This window comes from Medicago sativa, chromosome 3, assembly GCF_051527215.1.
Source record: "Medicago sativa cultivar Bolivia chromosome 3, Bolivia_mono, whole genome shotgun sequence".
Taxonomy (NCBI): Eukaryota; Viridiplantae; Streptophyta; class Magnoliopsida; order Fabales; family Fabaceae; genus Medicago; species Medicago sativa.
This window is the reverse complement of record NC_140751.1, coordinates 27,505,069-27,522,400: the sequence shown is the minus strand read 5'-3', so window position 1 is coordinate 27,522,400 and position 17,332 is coordinate 27,505,069. Positions and strand designations below refer to the sequence as shown.

General features: G+C 35.1%; 1 pseudogene across 1 annotated transcript; it reads right to left on the bottom strand.

Moving 5' to 3' along the window:
* Positions 1-408: 408 nt before the first annotated feature.
* On the bottom strand, positions 409-7,206 carry LOC146936847 (disease resistance protein RUN1-like; annotated as a pseudogene). Its single transcript, XR_015030745.1, has 5 exons — positions 6,645-7,206; positions 2,688-3,793; positions 2,167-2,442; positions 1,310-2,077; positions 409-1,110 (listed from the first exon to the last, which is right to left on the bottom strand). The product of XR_015030745.1 is annotated as a disease resistance protein RUN1-like (transcript).
* Positions 7,207-17,332: the final 10,126 nt, after the last annotated feature.

The window sequence follows — 17,332 nt, the reverse complement described above, 5'->3', positions numbered from 1 at the left end:
GTACGCTTTTTCATTGTGAACTGGATGATCTAGGTTATAAGGGGTCTGTTTACACTTGGGCAAATAACCACCATGATAACACTTTTGTAATGGCTAGACTGGATAGGTTTTTGGCAAATGATAAATGGAAGGTTTTGTTCCCTGCGCATACAAACAACCATATGTGGAGATACAGATCGGATCACAACCCTTTGTTATTGGAATTTAATAGTCAAATCTTTCATAGAACTATAAGATCTACCCAAAATCTAGAATTCAAAGGATGGATCAAGTTTGGATGCAGTATCATGACAGTCATAACGTTGTTAAAGAAGCGTGCTTTTATGAACAGAAAACTTAAAATCATAGGCACCAAAGAAAGCTCACACAATTAGAGTTACCTGCCAAAACTAGATATCAATGGAAGAATTGCAAAAGAAAGGATTATAATTTTTCATATCTATTTAGGATTACATAACTTCATCATAAATAAAATTGAGAAACTTTCAGCCACAAATGTAAAACAATTGTTGCCAATAGAAAGGATTGCAGGGACCATAAGAATTGAATTTTACCCATCCATTGTTTTCTTTTTCAAAAAAATTTCTTTTTCTTTTCTTTTTTTTCTTTTTAATTTTGTTCTGATTGAAGTCATCTGTGGGCTCCTCTTGAGTACAGATCCTCTTGACACTTCATTCATTTTCATCAACACCAAAAGCAATGATATTCGAATCTGGTTCACGGTGTAGCTCCAATTTCTTGCCAACTGATTCTTCATATACAAGATAAATCATTGTTTCCTTCGCAATGAAACCGTCCCCAAAAACAAAAACAACCTCCACTTTGTTTCCGGGTGCTATACTTGATACTACATTCTGCTTTTCCTCATCCTTCAAGGAAGCTAATGTTTCACTCTTATAGATCTGAATGGTGGCCTTTGTGTAATTTTTCACTAACACATTTTTAAGACCATCCGGTGTTATGTTATCCGCGGTGGCAATGCACATCAATGACTTTTAAGTTATGCTCTTCCACTTGCGGGACCTTAAAAATTACAGAAGAACCGTCACAATTGAAGCTTAACCAATTTGGATAACTATCACTCGGGAGAACACAACCACCACGCATACTCTGTGCAAGGAAAAAAGGGTCAGAATTTAATCGAACAATATATTCGTTGGATCAAAAGTGGATTCAAGACAGATGTTCATCCCAAACCTAAGGCATGGGATATATGGTTCCACCACTTAATCCAATATTAGACTTCTTAATTACATTTGACAAACCAATAATATTAACAATAAAACGCGCAAGGGAGAATGAGTGAAACCTGTAAAATTAGCCCTTTAAGAATATTTGCAACTTGACAATTCATTCCCATTTGAATGAAAAGAGAATTGGAGGAATTTCTTGATACTTTTGTTGTAGTTGGTTCCAATTCTTTAGAATTTTTGGCATATAAGGAATCCAAAATAATTGCCGCATCATGAGAAACTTGAAGTTCTGAGCTACACTTCACCCAAAGACTGCGAATGCTTGGAAGGTACTTGGAAATTGATGATAGTTCCTGGGAACTACTACGTGGTACATCTAAAGGAACATGAGATGACATGATAGTATATGTTTGAAAATGGGATCGGAGATTATTTGTTGGGGACATCCAAGACTTAATGATAGATGGAAACACATCACATGAGAATCCTTCATGGCCGCACAAAGAAATATATACAATACTTTTTGACCTTACTATTGAAAAGGGCAATGTTGTTATTGCAGTGTTATTTGCAAGCAGAGTGGTTAAAGATTCCATTTGTTCTATGTCCTCTTCCAAATTGGTAATCTTTAAACAACCAGAAAGAATGAAAGTTTTCAGAGATTTCAACTTATAAATGCTTCTTGGGAGGCTACATAGGCTAACACAGTCTTCCAAATTAACCAGAAGAATTTTCTTGAGATCTCCAATGCTAGGAGAAACCTCGGACAACATGGGACAATCTGCGAGTAGTACCTTTTCAAGATTAGGCAAATTTGAGAAGTCTGGGGTCTGCATCAGGTAATGAGAATGACTAAGGTTTAGGATTTTCAGCATCTCCATCCTCTGCAAGAACATAAATATTAATGGAAGTTGTTACCATGAAAAGTGAAAATAATATGTGAAATGCAAAAAACATAAATTATAATTAATACCTGGGTCTCCTTCCACACAGATATCATTTTACTGTTTTCTAACTCAATGGACACTAAATTTCTTTGACAAAAGTTTGAAGGTATGAATGATAAAGGAAATCCTTTCCAACACAGCCATCTTAGTTTTCTTGAAAGATATTTGAAATCTCCATCAAGTTGTACTCCAGCATGTTGAAGCAATCTTAGTCTCTCCATCTTCTTAAATGCTTTAGCACTAAAACATTTTGAACTAATTATTGGCAACTTCAAAGCTAGACCCTCAACAGCTTTTGTTCCCTATGAAATATAATTGACCCAAATGTAAAAAACAGATACAAAACAGATGAAAAAACATGTGACTAAACCGACAGATTGTTAGAAGTCATAAAGCACAACAAACTTAAATTATCAACGAGCTAATTTTAGAAGTTATTATGTTAATCAACAAACTATATCCATGTACCAACTAACTCATAAATGTTTTTAGCTTACTTATGTGTTATAAATTTTAAATCATGAAAATAGGTATATGAGGTGCTTACAGTTTTTTCAAATAAAACATTAAGCACATCCTCATGAAACCATAACCTGCTACGCTCCTCAGGATCCTTTGGTGATTTTTCACGAATAATTTCTCTTCCCATATCCCTTAACAAATCATGCATTCCAAGTGTATTATTCTTATCATCGACAGTTACAAGGCTTCGCTCAACAAGGACACTTATTCCGATATCAGCAAAAAGTCCACACCCATTTAATATTTGTGTAACATCGTTTCGGTCCATCCCAATAAAGAAACAAGCTATGTCAAGGAATATTTCTTTTTCGGTATCATTTAAACCATCATAGCTTATTTTTAACTTCCGTTGTACTTTATCATTGGGAATTATTTTGATTTTCTCCAATACACACTTCCAATCTGCTACTACCCTTTCAAACAAATAGGAACCAAGGACTCTTAGAGCTAGAGGCAATCCCCCAGAGTAGTCAACTATTTCTTTAGAAATTTCAAAAAAATCATCTCTAGGCCTTGGTTGCTTGAATGAATGCCAACTAAAAAGCTCAATTGATTCACTATAATCCATTGCTTCCATCATGTACACCTGATCAACTCCATTTGCTGTAAGTATATGTTTATCTCTGGTTGTAATGATTATTTTAGTCCCTAAACCAAACCATTTACGACTTCCACACAAAGCATCTAGTTGGTCCAAACTATCCACATCATCAAGCACGAGAAGTACTCTCTTATCGCAGAGCATATCCTTTAATGTATTTTTCCCAGAGTCGATGTTTGATATCTTGGTAGTTGTTTTTTTTTAAGATATCAAACAGAAGTTGTTCTTGTAAAGACACTTTTCCATCAGTATGCTCCCAGGTTTCCCTAATATTTGCAAGGAAACTCCTACCTCTGAAATCGCAAGAGATTTCATTGTAAACGGCTTTTGCAATGGTTGTTTTACCAATTCCCCCCATACCCCAAATCCCTAGTAGCAGAACATCATTTGATTGTTGAATGTTTAGTAATTGAATCGTATCGTGCACTCGAGACTTGACTCCCACTGGATTATCAACAACGAATAAGTCTGTCTTGTCAAGCAAAATAGTAACTTTTTCAAGAATATGATCGATTGCCTCCCTTTCATTCCTATAAAAATGAACCAAAGAAAAGATGAATAAGCCTATACACACAGGCAGGACCACGCCGACATATATGTATGTGTATATATATGCACATGTATGTGTGAGTCCAAAGTAGATGGGAAATTTGAGGAAGAAATTGCAGTAAGAGGAGTGTAAGTGTGGGTTTAAGTTCAGTTGTTCAAAAATTATTGCAATGACAATGAAGTTGTTGTCCAATAGACACTAAACAGTAAATTGTACAGAAATCATCAATTATTATTTCACTGATTAAGAAAATATACGGAACGACTCTTCCCGATGAAGGAGAGACAAAAATCACACAAAATGATGTCATCTTAAGAGTGTGTTTGGATCAAGGATTTAGGAGGGGAGGATTTATTTTTCTTTGTTGGCTTGATCGAGGAGTTGTTAGATGGAAGTCAAAGCTAACTAACATTTGGAAGGTTTATTCATATAGGAATTGATATGTAGGACAACTATTGTCAGAACGGAAAATTTTAAAACTTTTGTATAGGACATATGTAGAAAGAAGGGATGGTTAAGAAATTCATGTGCACACAAAGAACAGAGTTTTTAAGAGTTAGAAAAAGCACTTAAACCTTATATCTCCATATTCAGCCACACTTACCTCTTTTCAATGGTGTGAGTGTGGATTTGGTAAACAGTTAATTGAATATTTGGTCACATTATTTTTCAAAAAGGTGTAAAGTTCAATCAACTATTTTGGAATGTCCAACTTCACAAAAGTATAGCTAATTCAAGAAGAATAACAAAATCTTTGATTAGTTTGGTCTATAAAGATAAATTCAAATTCAAACAAGGTAGCAAAGTGGTTATCTTTATACCTAAACTAGATTTTTGACCCGTGCTCCGCTCGGGTTTATTGTAAAGGGATTGACATGCAAATAATAAAATGCAATATATAATAGGTAACCGTGAAAAAATAACACGTGATAATCCATAGCAGACAAAATAAAACACTTCATAAAATGTATGAAATCTAAAAATATTATAAAATAAAAATCGGTAATCCTATCAATAATTCGGGTATATATAACCAAGTTTACATAGAAATTAGGGTAGCCGGAAAAAAAGTATAAAATAGAAGACATCAAACGTGATCATTGATATGCTCATTGTTTCTAAAACAAACGTGCAACATCAAATAAGTGTAGAAAATATTTTCTTCAAAAAAAAAAAAAAAGACAAGTGGATAGGAATGAAATTGGTGCGATGCATTTTTTAGATGAAATTTGTTAGGTTAAATAATTACAAACCTAATAAAGCAAATGAGCGGGAAAAAATTAGTTTAAATTGTTGCAGACGTAACAATTAATAAATAAGGATAAGTGTAGAAAATATTTTCTTCAAAAAAAAAGGCTAGAGGATAGGAATGAAATTGGTGCGATGCATTTTTTTAGATGGAATTTGTTACGATAAATAATTGCATATCTAATAAAGCAAATGAGCGGGAAAAAATTATGTTAAATTGCTGCAGACGTAACAAAATTAATAAATAAGGATAAGTGTAGAAAATATTTTCTTAAAAAAAAAAAAAAAACGGATAGGAATGAAATTGGTGCGATGCATTTTTTTAGATGGAATTTGTTAGATTAAACAATTGCAAACCTAGTAAAGCAAATGAGCGGGAAAAAATTAGGTCAAATTACTGCAGACGTAACAAAATTAATAAATAAGGATATGAGTGTTAACTACTTCACTAGTGCTTGCTTACCCAATTTTCTATCTTTTTAAAATCGAATATGATGCTTGTGGCAAAGGAAATTTTTGTTGTGTTAATAATAAAACATAAAAGACCCGGTGCATTTTTTGTTGCAGTTATTTCTGTTAACATATTTTCTAAATATACTTCTGATGAGACACTTTTTGTAACAGTCATCTTTTTATTAGGCACTATTTGTTAAGAACATGTTCCCACCCCTCAACTAAACACAATATCTCACTGAGTCTCTCCCATCCTATCTCTCTCCTCTTTTGGAGCAAACACTCCCTTAATTTAATAAGTAACACTTTAATAAAACCAAATTGACTCTATACCAAAAAAAAAAAAATTGACTCATAATAAATCCACATAGAACTCTGATTTGAAAGTGGTAATGGTGGAATAGCTCAAATATAATTTTGGTCTCTCTATTTTGCATAATTAACAATTTAGTTCTTCGCTTCTGAATCCAGAGAGTTTTTTTTTCCCCCTAGTATGACTTTTTCTTTTTTTTTGTTACAAAAAGTTTAGGTGGGTTCGGCTCCGGTAACCACCAGGGTCAGGGCAGGCCTCAGGGCTCAGAGGAATCTCTTCCCAAGAGCGCTTATAGAGGTACTTACAGATCACCCACCAATCCCATCCTCACATCGGCAGCGGGAGTCGAACACACAACCTTCTGCAAGGAAGTGGCCCGCTCCTTTTGCCAACTGAGCCAATGTGGATTGGCCTAGTATGACTTTTTCTACATATAACCATTTGCGGTTGAATTTGCCGACGTTATTAGAATATGTAAATTAGAATATTTTACACGTAATTTTGCTAAATATAAAAGATATTGTTATATTCTAATGAGGAATGATATTTTGACAACCACTTTTTGACAACTTTTGGACAACTTTGTCTCTCATACTCACATAATGTTGTTATTCTCTCTCTTCCTTTTTCTCTCTCCATTGTTTTTGACCAATAAGAAGTGAGAAAAACAAGGTTGTCAACAAAGTTGTCATCAAATGGATGTCGAAATATCATTACTCTATTCTAATAGACATGAGAAACGATACGTAACGTAACAACTAAGTTAATTAACAATATTTTCATGTCATGTCATCATCACTTAACATTTGAAAATTACCTGGAGTTTAAAACCACAAAGCCAGCAAAGGCAGCAGCCCCACGAAGAGCCTCTCTCCATTTGAGTGACTTCTTCTTCTTCCTCTTCTGCTTCTTCTTCGAAAGTGTGCTCAAGAGACTTTCAAAAGCTTGTCCAAACTCACCAGTTTGGTGACGAACCTCGGAGGGATCAACATCATAGAACACTGGTAGCACTATCTGTGCTTTGGTTCTGTGACACTCCATTATCTTCAGCAACTCATTGAGACACCATCGTGAATCCGCATAATTTTTTGAAAAAACAACAATAGAAATTTTAGATTGTTCAATTTCTTTCGGTAATAATGTTGAAATATGACCTCCTCTTTGAATCGAATCTTCATCCATGAAAGCTTTAACCCCGACGTTTCGAAGTGAAGCATAAAGATGTGAAATGAAGGAAGAACGAGTATCTTCCCCTCTAAAACTTAAAAACACTTCATTCGGCGGCCTAATCCTAATACGTGCAAACTTTTCGCGCTCCCATTCATTATCCATAACAGATCTATGAATGTCAGCCACAGATCGAATTATGTCTTTGTTGGAAGGAAAAATAATGACGAAAAAGAAAAGCAGCTATATCAACTTAAATCGTCGTCGGTTTATTGTCTTCGGTCAACCTGGCGGTGGACTTCATAATATCTGCTCAAATATATAATTTCACTATTAATTTTTGGCTTAATTGCACTTTTGCCCCCTATATTTTGCCAATTGTGCGATTTTGCACCCCATTGTTTCAAACGAGCGATTTTGCACCCTATATTTTGCCAATTGTGCGATTTTGCACCCCATTGTTTCAAACGAGCGATTTTGCACCCCATAGTTTTCCCCCTTTCTGATTTTGCACCCCAAAAAATCATAAAAATATTCAGTTTTTTTCCAAAAAATTAGAAAAAAATTAGAAAATATAATCAGATTTTTTTTTTAAAATTCTGGAATTTAATTTTCAAAATACAAAAAAAAAGTAAATTTTAAAAAAAATCTGACCTTTTTTTTAATTGGTATCCCGATTTTTAAAAATTAAATTTTTTCCAGAATTTTTTAAAAAAATCTGACCTTTTTTAAAATTGGCATCCAGATTTTTAAAAATTAAATTTTTTTCCTAAAAAAAATCTGACCTTTTTTTAAAATTTTGAAAATTTACTTTTTTTTTGTATTTTGAAAATTAAATTCCAGAATTTTAAAAAAAAATTGATTATATTTTCTAATTTTTTAAATTTTTTCGATTTTCTTAAATTTTTTGGAAAAAAACTGGATATTTTTTTATTTTTTGGGGTGCAAAATCAGAAAGGGGGAAAACTATGGGGTGCAAAATCGCTCGTTTGAAACAATGGGGTGCAAAATCGCACAATTGGCAAAATATAAGGTGCAAAATCGCTCGTTTGAAACAATGGGGTGCAAAATCGCACAATTGGCAAAATATAGGAGGCAAAAGTGCAATTAAGCCTTAATTTTTTTCTTTCTAAATTTCATATTTGTCCCTTTAAACTTTTTTTTTTTTTTTTTTTTTAAGAAAAAGATGATGTCCTTCTAAGTCTTTAAATATGTTTTTGAGTAAATAGGTTGTTTCCTCCTGAAATTGCAAGTTTTGTCAATTACCTCTGACATTAACAAAACTTCAATTAACATATTCGTCCGCTCTTTTTATTGCACTAACGTTTGAAAATTAAGAACAGTGTTTTTTTTTTATTTTATGAAATTTTAATTTTGATTAAAACTAAAAAAAATGTTTTTTTGCTTTCAAGTTATAAAAAATCAACTAACCATAATGTTCTGGACCGGCCAAAAGGAGTTTTGGCCCATTTACTTAGGCCCAATACAATCTAAAGCCCAAATACCACGTTTGGCAACATTACTTGCGACACACCCCTTACCCGCGAGGGGGGTGCACGGAGCAAGCAAGACCGGTTCAAACGAACCACAACGTCTCTCTGCACGTTCCCGCAATAATCTCTAGCGGTTACACTTCCCACGATTTCGTAACCGCCAGAGCATGGTGTGCCATTACAACGGCTCTGCAGCCCTCCACCTCTATATATAGGGGACTCATAGCAGTCCCCAAGGTAGAATTTATCTTCCTCTCTTAACTCTCACTCTCTGATCTATACTGACTTGAGCATCAGAGTGCCTGTAGGTACACACCCCCCGCCGTTCCAAGAAGCATTCTTGACGCATTCTACCACTATTCAAACCATCGCATTTAAAGCACCGACAATCACCTTATGATCAGATACGATCAGTGGCGCCGTCTGTGGGAAATACAAGCTCTCCCCGTTTTTACCTTACTAAAAACCAAAGCTTTCCAAAAAAATTACCATGGCTGCCAACGGTGCCAACTCAGAGATACGAAGTGAAGTTCGTATCCCTCAACCTGATGGGATGACATCTTCACCTTCTCCTGTGGGTACGCCCAGAGAGGAACCTGTACGAATAGTTCCTCTTCAACAAAGGCATCTGCAAGGTCTCCCACGACCTACAGAGACACCAGAAGATACCACACCAACTAGTACCCTAGTCAACAATCTGCTCCGCACGGTTCAACGACAGACGTCGTTAATCGAGGAACAAAATCGACGCCTGATGGATCTGGAGCGAGCGCGCCCGTTGGTCCGACCTAGACAGACTCCTTCCCCAACACCTATCAGAAGAGGAGGGAGCCCTCGCCCTTCACGTTCCAGATCTCCTCAGCACTCGGTAAGCATCAGGTCTCCTAGCTACACCAGGAGATCCCCCAGAAGGAGGTCACCCAGATGATCTCCCTAGACGGTCTCCTCCAAGGAGACCTCCACCAAGACACAACAGACGTTCTTGGTCCCCTTCTAGCTCCGAGGATAGTCGTGATGCCTGGAATGACCGTAATGCTTACGGTCCATTCACAAGGCGCATCCGGGAAGCTCCTATCCCCCGCAGACTAGAGAAGCCTCCTCAGATGGACTCATACGACGGGACGAAGGATCTAGATGAGCACATCGAGAACAACGAGGCGGTTCTCACATACCGATCGGTGCAAGGCGTCGTAAAATGTAAAATCTTCGTCACTACACTACAACGAGGAGCCGTTACTTGGTTCAAGAACTTACGGAGAAACTCCATCGACTCATGGAGCGACCTTTACGACGAGTTCACAACCCTCTTCACCGCTTCAAGGACGCAACCAAAGCCAGTGGCATCCCTTGAAGCCATTGTTCAAGGAAAGAGCGAACCTCTTTGAGACTACATCGAGAGGTTCAACAAAGAAGTTGTGCAGGTAAGAGGTGCCGACGAAACAATGAAGCGGTACCTCATCGCCAAAGGTCTGCGTGAAGGCACAAACGTCAAGAAAGGCGTCACCCTAGATCGTCTAAGGATTCTCAACTAGTTCTTAGCGATCGCAAAGATCTACATCAGATATGAAGAGGAGCTGTAAGCAGACAGCCTCAACAAGTCCAGGAAGGAGGAGCCTGCTGCTGAATCCTCTAGAAAGCCCTTCCATGAGAATAAGAAGGAAGGCAAAGTAGCTCGTGAAGGCAAAGGACATAACGGTCGCTTCACCGAGTATACAACTGTGGCCATGTCCAGGGAGAAAATCCTCGCCGAGATTGCAGTAGCTGATCTAACGGAAGCTGGCGTCAAGCCACCTAAGGCTCCATCGCAGGAGAGGAAAGGGGTCGACAAAACAAAATATTGTCGGTTCCACAAATGCCACAGGAACGTCACGGACGATTGTATCCACCTGAAAGATGCTGTGGAACGTACTCATCCAAGAAGGATGGCTCAAGCAGTTCGTCAAGAACCCCGAGTCGGAAAGAAAGACCAACAAGGATTTTGAGCTTCTGATGAGGTTGCTTCTGATGAACTTCAGCTTCTGATGACGTCACCACTTCAGGAGCACTTTGTCTTCAGGAGCACTTTGTTTTCAGGAGCACTTTTGGACTTCAGGAGAATTTCTCTTCAGACGCTTTAAGCTTCCTTTTTGTTGATTTCTTAGCTCTCTTTTGTTCATCCAGAATCTATTTAAGATGTAAATTTTTGTATATGGTCATGTACACTTGAACAAATATTAGCTAGTCCAATTGACAATTTTTAATATCTTGTTATCATCAAAACTCTCAAGGTTTATTGTTAAACACATTTTGTTCCAACAATGTATACCTTCCTTCCTTGTCATTTCATGGCTTGTTTGGATTTTAATTATTGTTTCCATGACGACAAATTTTATACATGCTTTTTAGGTATATTTTTTTTGGTAGTGTAGCTTTTTAGGTATCTATTAATTGCTCATCGGAACCTATGGAAACTGTGTTCAATATTTTTTAATCGATAAATCCACTTTTTAAATTGATTACACCGATTTAAAAAATGTGTGGAACGATAGTTAATTACGGTTCAGCATTTATTATATGCCTAAAGAGAAGTTGTCAAATTTAGAGGTTTAAAATTATTTAAAATAGATGATAGTGGCACAATAGATATGAGCTTGAAGCAAGACATTGTTGATAAGATCAAAGAGATTTGATTGATTCATTAATTGTTGAAAATTATACAATATTGCCACTAAATTTCACTATTTATTTTCTACTTAAAAAGTTATTAGATATCATACCAACCCACTAACATCTGCTTCAACTTTTGACTATATATGTACACAAAGTAGATTAGGCGATGTCCGTCCAAAAGAAAAGGTAGATTAGGTGATGATTACTGTTTGTTCTTTTATTTTTTAAATAATAAACAAGAAAAATATAAATTTATTTTCCAAAATGAAAGAGAAAAAGGTTTGGACACCTAGAAACTTTGAGTACTGTTAGTTTATAGATGAGATAGAATCTCTGAAGCACGGGTACTCCAATTTGCAAAATGTACCCATACCGGGTACTCCGCGGGTACTGGTACTCGTATGGTACTCGTACTGTGCGCACCCATGATGTACCAATTCTTATTTTTATTTTTTGTTTTTAAACCTTGGTACGGTTACGGTACAGTGGTGGTACTCTCGGGGTACGCATAACCGTTTTTTCTTGAGAAAATGAGGTTTTTCATTTAAAATTAAATGTGAAGGAAAAGGAAATAATGCAACCGAGAACTGCAACTATTGCAATATATCATACAATGGTTCTTATTTTAGAATAGGATGTCATTTGCTCCGAGAAAATAAAAAGGGATAGCTATTTGTCCAAAAGTGACTAAAGAATATCCTGCTGAGATGAAATAACTTGACATAATTGCTAATGAAAAAGCAAATCCAGTACAAGTTCCTTTTCCTACTGGAACTACAAATTTGAATCCGGCGGTTGAGCAATATAATTTCCTCATGCTATGTTATTTTAAATTAATTTTTTTTTATCCTAACGTACCCGTACCTTTGTTTTTTTTCCAATGTATCAGAGTTAGATTAATTAAGAATTCCCATTGTGAAAATTGAATCCAGATCTACAATAAACATGAAGGTTAGTATTAAAATTGTATTGGAGATACACTTAATTGGTCACGAATCTAAATAATATTCATTTAAACACACATAAATAAATAAAAAATGAAAAAAATAATTAAATAATTTGAAGCATTTCTATAATATTTCGGATTATATAATATGAACCTTCTAAAACTCATAAAACACCTCAAATTACCACTGTTCTTTCAATTCATGTTTCAAAACAGTTCAGAAAAAATAATATGAAAACAATATTAATAATTCAGATTATATTATCTGAATTGTGTCAAACATTTTAAATTATTCAAATATGTAAAATATGTGTTCGAATTATGTAATTCGAACTATATCAACATAGATGCCGAACTGGTTTGTGACAATGAACGCACTTTTATGCAAAATTACGCTGATTTTAAGACACAAATAGTAGTGGCCCAAATCAAACTGTAGGGTAGATGCTATTAAAATTAACTACATGGGACTAATTGGGAGACTTCAACTAACTGAAGGTTAGTTAAAACCATCCTTTAATAAGATACTTAACAAAGCAAATGCTTCAGATGAAGATGTCTAATAAACTATCCCTTTTGGTCCAGTTTTTAAAACATTGGCACAAAGTGAATGTTCAGCCTTTTCTTAAGGGATGAATTTACAATGAGAAAACCAGGTTATCTGTATTTTGTTCCTTTTGAAGAATTAATAACAAACCAACCCACGCACTACAGTTTATACTTCTCATTCAGAAAACTTTTTTCATACCTTTTATGTACACTGGTAATGAATGTTTAAAACTTCTTTGTATATTGATGATTTTACAATGATAGAACCAATGAATACATATAAAATTTCTAAAGCCTAACAGAAGAAAAATGAACAAAGGCAGATTGCAGACTGCACAAACTAGCAGCACCAATACTTACCCAACCATAGCTTTTTTGTCTTCCATTTCCTCTTCAGAATTTTCTTCCTTCTTTTATATGTTAAGTCATCCACGGGCGCCACTTGGGGAGAGACTTTTCTGACAAAGCATTCATTTTCTGCACCACACCACTACAGATAATTGGTTCATTCTTATCTTGTGCATGAGAAGAGACCTCTCCTACCAAGGATTCATTTTCATCACTACTACTAACAATATCATTCTTATCTTGTGCATGAAACTCCTCCCCTTTTTCAGCAATTGGTTCATCATATATGAGATAAACTGTTGTCCTCTTCACAACGAAACCGTTCTCAAAAACAACAACAAACTCCACTTTGTTTCCAGGTTTAATTAATACTTGATACTACTCTCTACCCCTCTTCATCTTCAAAGGAGATTAACGCCTCTCTCTTATAGAGCTGAATGGTGGCCTTTGTATAATTTTTTACCAACAAATTTGTGAGGCCATTGGATGCTATGTTATCCGAGGTTGAATAATAGACAATGCATATCATTATCGTCTTCAACATACGCCCTTCCATTTGAGGAACTTCAAAAGTTACAAAAGAACCTTCACAATTGAAAGTTACAGAAGAATCTTCGCCACAACCGTTCTCATCCATCTTCTGTAAAAGTGATCGCAGGCTCAATTTTTTTAAAACAATGTATTAATAATGTTACTCAACAATTAGAGATATAATTTTACTTCAAAAGATAACTAATCATATTTGTATTGTTAAAATTTTAAAGAATTCTGCAGAAAAAAAAAAAAATTGGTTTCTTAAAACAGTAAGTCATTCCATCTTATCTTAAATACCATACAAAATGATACAATAAGGTTAAGAATATAGTGAGGGTTTCTTATTTTCTTTTGATATTTATGCCATGATAATAACATATTGTACCACTCACTAAAGTGTGCAGTGTAGTGGTTTCAAATAATCTTGAAATATGTTTAGGATTCTGCTAAAGGGGAGTTATGGCACAACGACAAAGTTGTTGTCATGTGACTAAAGGTCACGAGCAAGGTTTTAAAAAACGGTTGCGGTCGCGATCGCGGTCGCGTTAAGGTTGTCGCGATTACGGCTGTAACGGACGCTGCGATACAAATAACGGTTTTCGCGGTGTGAATTAATCAAAACGTTTCACAAAACGTATTAAAACTATTTATATTATCATATAATATATAATAACTTAGATTAATACTTTTTTTCCATAATTATAACATGTTTAAAGTAAATATAATAATAAAAATAGACTACATTTAGTAAAGATAGAATGTTTGACAGATTGAAAAGAAATTAACTAATAAATAACTACTCATAGCATATCTTTAAACAAAGTTTATGATCAATTAACTACATTTAGTTCACATCATAAATTTTTATGAATAAAAAAGAGGCATTAAAGTGCCAAAAATGGTGTAAAAAATAATAAAAATGGTGAAGAAATAAATAAAAACAAAATTGGCTCAGTTGGATTAAATCTGGACCACTTGATGCATCAAGGGGTCCAAACTTAATCACTAAAGGGCTCATCACAGCCACAAAATCTAAATCAAAGAGTTAAAAAAAACGGGTGCAGAATCAGGGGAAGGGGGTGCATTTGAAATCTGCATATAGGACAAAAGAACAATGGATCCAACGGGTCAACACGGAAGGAAGGAGGTCAACTCCTTCTTCTTCCTCTAGCCTCACGTGAAACAACAACAAACATGAACATTCTCATGAAAAAAATCAAAATCTCAAATGGACACCAAATCTTACAAACTAAAATACCATTTTGCTTGGATTTTCACGCTGATCATGAATCTAAGCTTAGATTTCACAGTGAATGTTTGTATAGAGAGAAAAGTGAGAAAAAGTTCTGACTGAATTTTCAAGTCTGAACGAGTCCGTAACGGCTGTAACGGCGTTTCGTGGCTGTAACGTCGTTCTGTAACGCCGTAACGGCGATTTTGCTGTGATTTTTGTTCTCAACGTGAAAAGGTCCAAAAACGGTCACGGTGGCTGCCGATACCGATTTGTAACGGCCGCAATCCAGGTACAGGTCCGTTTTTTGAAACCTTGGTCACGAGCTCATGTCCTTGAAACCATGGTAATCAAAACCAGACCGGTTCAACCGTGAACCGGACCAATATATATCCGGTCCGAAATGAATTTAAAACCGTTCTGTCATAAAACCAGGAAATGAACCGGAAAACCGCTGGAAAACCGGTGTAACTGGAGAAAACCGGCGTTTCATGAGGTTTGATAGGTTGGACCGCTTTTTGGTTCTTTTCTTCACACAAAAAACACGGAAATGATGGTCTTAACCTCAGTTTTGCGTTTCGTCAGACATCACAGGAGAATCCCTCATTCACAGAATCGCAGTATCCAAGCAAAACTACAAGAAGATGAAGAGAGAATTGAACCGTCTGATTTGGTTCGAGAAGAAGACAGAATTGAACACACCATGAAGGATACAATAACATAGGTGAAGCTTGCAAGCTGCGGCGGCTGTGTTTGCTTTCATTTTTTGATAACAACCATGTTAGGGCTAGAGACTACACCCTCCGGTCACTATTATAAGCAAAATTCTATTTTTTAGGTTCATTGTGGTCCATTAAATAGACCACATACATCATTTATTGAATGAACCTAAAAAGTAAAATTTTGCTTATAATAGTGACCGGAGGGTGTACAATACAATAGAAGTGGGCCTCCCCTCTAAAAAAAAAGTGTGCTTGGTCTGCCATATATTGATGTAGGAATAACCGTGTATAAAAGTCAAAGAAATCAAAATCATCACCAAACTTTATTTAATTAATTTATTTTTGGTTGATACGTTAAAAAAATGATTTTATTTAGTCAAATATTACCGATTTTATATATAAATGGGATATTTTATTAAAAACGGTTCGACCCCGGTTGAACCTTCAAACCCCAAACCCATACCTTTACCGGTTTGATGTCCGGTCCGGTTCTGATTACCTTGCTTGAAACAGTCTCTTGTGTAAAAATATAGTAAGACTGCATTCAATACATACAATACACCAAATGGTAGAACTCCTTCCCGGAACCTGCGTATGCGGAAGCTAAGTCCACCGGACTTCCTTTTTTTTAATATGTTTAGGATTATGCTATTTTAATTTCTAAATATTCTACAGTTATATCAAATAATCATATACAGTGTAACCAAAAAAAAAAAATCATATACAGCACAGTTACATTAGATGTAATTATTTAACAATTATTACGGACTTACAAGAAAGAACCCAAATGTAATAAAATTAAAAATATTTAAACTACCAAAACAATGAGGCCGTAAATACTTGGGGAATAATCAACTACCAAAAGAGAGATAGAGAGAAATATACAAACCTGTAAATTGTTTTCTCTTAGATTATTGGTGACCTTACAATTCATTCCCATTTGTATTAGAACAGACTTCAAGTAATCTTTTGATCCGGGAACGTGCAATTGACTGCAACATTGAATTAAGAATTTTGCTCTTCACCCAGCACAAAACACTCGCACACTGCAGCCATCTCAAAATGCCTACGTGCTAGTTAACTAGCAAGTGTAAACTTAGTGCGCAAGTTAAGTAGCGTAAACTCAGTTTACATTAACTAAGTAAACTCAGTTTACATAAACTGTGTAAACTCAGATTACGTAGTTTACTTAATTTATGTAAACTCAGTTTATATAGTGTATGTAAACTCAGTTTACATAAACTACGTAAAGTTTACATAAACTGTGTAAACTCAGTTTATGTTAGTTTACTTAACTTATGTAAACTCAGTTTACATAGTCTATGTAAACTTAATTTGCATAAACTAAGTAAACTCAGTTTACATGAACAGAGTAAACTCAGTTTACATAAAATGTGTAAACTAAGTTTACGTTAGTTTACTTAACTTATGTGAACTCAGTTGACATAAACCACATAAAATGAATTTGCATAAACCGTGTTTTGTGGGTTTTGAATTGAATTGAAATTGTTATTTTAATTAAAGGGTATATTAGTAATTTTGAGGTGTAACTTGGTTTATTTGGGGTATGGGTAGTATCTGTCATGATTGTTTCATAAGTTGTCTTACAAATGATTGTTCAAATAACACCACTATTTTCACTTCAGAGCAGTAAATAATATATTGACAAAAAAACTTTTTTTTTTTAATAGTCGAGAGGAACCTTCAAAAGAATTGTACTAGAGTACTAGAACATGGTAAATTTGAGATGTGCGAATACATTCTTTTAACACTCTCAAACGAATGAAGTTCATATGGGTATATGTACCTCAAAGCTTTTATGATAAGAGAATTCTGCTCAAATCTCACAAATGATCTGGTTTCAAA